Here is a 3,767-nt window from a genome sequence, read left to right as displayed (position 1 = left end):
CATGTGCAGTCAAATATGCATGTATCTTTTCATACCAAGCTCGTGGAGCTTGCTTTAAACCATATAAAGCCTTTTTCAACCTGCACACTTTGTTTTCCTGCCCTCTTTGAACAAAACCACAAGGCTGTGATACATACACCTCCTCATGCAAATCTCCATTCAAGAACGCAGTCTTTATGTCCAACTGATGTACATTCCAACCATTATGAGCTGCCAATGCACAAATGCTACGAATGGTAGTCATACGACAAGTGGGAGCAAAGGTCTCACAAAATCAATGCCCTTTTCTTGAGCATAACCCTTTGCAACAAGTCTAGCTTTATAGCGATCAACACTGCCATCTGGCTTTCGTTTCAACTTAAAAACCCACTTACATCCAATGGCCTTTTTACCAATAGGCAAATCACACAAAGACCATGTACCATTCTTCATTATAGCATCATATTCACTTTGCATTGCAGCCAACCAATTTTCTGAATTTTGTGCCTCATCAAATGAAAGAGGTTCTTCCTCTTCACACATACTAGACACAGCCAAAGCATAACAATCTGATGTATGAGGCATGCTGAAAACCTGAACGAGTACGACTAGGTGCATCAATCTTACTATCACGCAAGGTTTGCACCAGCCATTTGGCATACCTCTAGCCTGCTCATTTTCAGCCCTATCCTCATGAATTACATCCTATAAATCTGCATCATGAATAGGCTGATCTATGATGTCATTTGAAATCTGCATAGGCTGAATATTTGCCTCATTAGGACTTACATTTGAATTCCCACCTGTAAATAGAGGCAACAATGTATCAAATACATCCCGTGAGCTCACACCTGTCTCTTTGGTACATGATAACAAAGGTTGCACAACATCTTCCACAAAAACAACATCTCGACTAATCAAGATACGCTTTGACTGTGGATGATACAATCTGTAACCCTTGCTCTCAACACTGTAACCAACAAAAATGCATTTGACAGCCTTATCATCCAATTTTATGCGTTGTTGCACAGGCACTAAAGCATAGGCCAAGCAACCAAAGACACGTAAGTGACCAATAGAAGGTTTCCTGCCATGCCAAGCTTCATATGGAGTAATAGACTCCAAGGCCTTAGTGGGACACCTGTTACAGCCTCAAGCCAAAACGCATGTGGCAAAGCTTGGCTCTTGACCATACATCGTGCCATCTCCATAAGTGACCTGTTTTTCCTCTCAGCAACACCATTTTGTTGAGGGGTATACGGCACTGTACATTGGTGTTTTATCCCACGACTAGCCAGAAATGCATCAAACTCTTTAGACATGTACTCCCCCCCTCGATCAGAACGGAGGGTGCCCACATTACAATTGGATACATTTTCAACCATAAGCAAAAACTATTTGAAGCACAAAAACACTTCGGACTTTGCCTTCAGTGGATATACCCATGCATGCCTTGAGTAATCATCAATGAAAGTCACGAAGTACAAGTGTTTACCAAATGACGGAGTTTGCATAGGCCCACATACATCACTATGTACAAGTTGCAATTTGCGAGTGGCCCGCACAGAACCATCTTTTGGAAACGCAGAACGCTGCATTTTGCCCAAAATACAGCCTTCACAAACATGTTTCAATGGTGCCTCAAGAGGGGGCAATGAAGCAACCATATCAAATTTCTGCAAACCCAGCAAACTAGCAAAGTTCAGATGACCAAAACGAGCATGCCATAGTTTTGCATCTGAAACTGTCTTTTCATCAGAAACTGCATTTGCTGAATCTTCCACACACTTGTCATAAGAATTGAGCCTATACAGCCCACGAAACAAGGTGCCAGATGCAATAATCGTATCACCAGAAGTCAAATCATGAACAGTACATCTGTCATCCACAAATTTGACTACAAATCCAAGTCTAGCAAGCGCAGAGACAGACAATAGATTCTTCTTTATCCCTGGCACATACAAAGCATCTGAAAGTGTGAAAGCGCTGCCATTTGCAGCAGTAAGCATAATTTTACCAACGCCCTTCACTGGGTAAGAAGCATTATTGGCACATGTGACAGTATTCCCATTAGGGACAGCCTCAAGACAAGTGAACATATCACGATGCGAGGTAATGTGCTTTGTAGCACCACTGTCAAAATACCATACATTAGAGTCAACAGAAACTGCCAAATATGCATCATGTACAGATGGGTCATACTGGCAATACACGCTAAACACCCATTCTGTATCCTGCACAACATTTGCAAAATCTGCATTTGTAGAAGCATTCGCTATTGTGGCTGCATTTGACTCTTTCTTCTTTGCCTCTTTAGCCTTTAGCTTAGGGTAATTCTTAATGACATGATCATTTGCCTTACAATTGTTGCACCTGGTCTTTTTCTTGCCTTTATCAAGAGCCTTCTCAGACTTATTGTTGCTACCTGTGGAAGGAGAAGAAGTTGCAGACCTACTAATAGGAGAAGAAACAGTGGAAGGGGCTGCCTTACCACTTCTTCTCTGCTGCTGGGCAGCAATAAATGCTTGATCAACTGCACGCTGCCTGGGCCTATTTTGCCTGGACTGGGCTTCTTGCAAGAGCTTGTTGACTAAAGTATCATACTTGACAGCATCAGGTCTATCCTCATTAAGAAGTCTCCACGTGGAAGCAAAAGTCTGATATGTCTCAGGTAAAGCATCAAGAACAGTCTGCACAAGAGAATGATCAGGAATAATCTCACCTGCAGAAATCAACTGTTCTTTGAGATCTTTAATCTCAGCAAGAAAAACATTCATGTCATCATCTTCCTGCATAATCTTCAATTCTAGCTCTTTACGCAGGTAAGCGGTTTTTGCCTCGTTACGACCTGCATATAAACCAGCTAGAATATCCCAAGCCTGTTTTGCTATTTTAGTTGAACGAATATGTGGGGTGATGTTACGTTTGACAAAAAGTGCAATCAAGGCATGAGCCTGCGCATCTTTACCATCCCAACGAGCTTGTTCAGCAGTGGGTAAAACGGCAGCAACAGTAGAGCTGCTAGAACCTGCAACATCCTCAACAGATCTTACATCCATAGAACTTGGACGTACATCCATACCCTGCACAATGTTCCACACTCCTTTTGCAACCAAAACATGCTGCATCATGTATGCCCAAAGTGGGTAGTTGCTGTCTCCATCCAGTTTGTCTTCAGCAGACAACATGCAAAATACATCATTGCTGTTATCAGCCATGGCCACTGACTGAAACTGATGCAAAAGCTACCTGTAATGAAGCAAAGACTGAGCAGAAGACAACTTGTGCTATGTAGCACGATCCACAATAGAACACGTATGCCTCATGTATGCCCAAAGTGGGTAGTTGCCGTCTCCATCCAGCAGACAACATGCGAAATACATCATTGCTGTTATCAGCCATGGCCACTGACTGAAACTGATGCAAAAGCTACCTGTAATGAAGCAAAGACTGAGCAGAAGACAACTTGTGCTATGTAGCACGATCCACAATAGAGCACGTATGCCTATTTTGCAGAAAACTGCACTGTCAAAATTTCTGCAAAAAATGACGAAAACACCCGTGCAGAACTTGAAATGCAAAAACGGAGCCCGAAACAACCTCAGATGCAAATTCTGAGAACGCCTAGCCCTACGGGCTAGTTACAAAGTACAGGGACCTGCAAGCGCTCGTGAAAACTCACCTCAATCGGAGAACGTGAGTCGGAGGGTGCTGGCGGCGTAGCCCTGGGAGGCGATGCCTGCTCTGATACCAATTGTTGGAATTAGGGTTGCAGGAAAGCACACAAA

Source organism: Cibotium barometz, chromosome 46, assembly GCF_041138505.1.
Source record: "Cibotium barometz isolate CiBa-2024 chromosome 46, ASM4113850v1, whole genome shotgun sequence".
Taxonomy (NCBI): domain Eukaryota; kingdom Viridiplantae; phylum Streptophyta; class Polypodiopsida; order Cyatheales; family Cibotiaceae; genus Cibotium; species Cibotium barometz.
The sequence above is the reverse complement of the archived record's forward strand: the minus strand, read 5'-3'. Positions refer to the sequence as shown.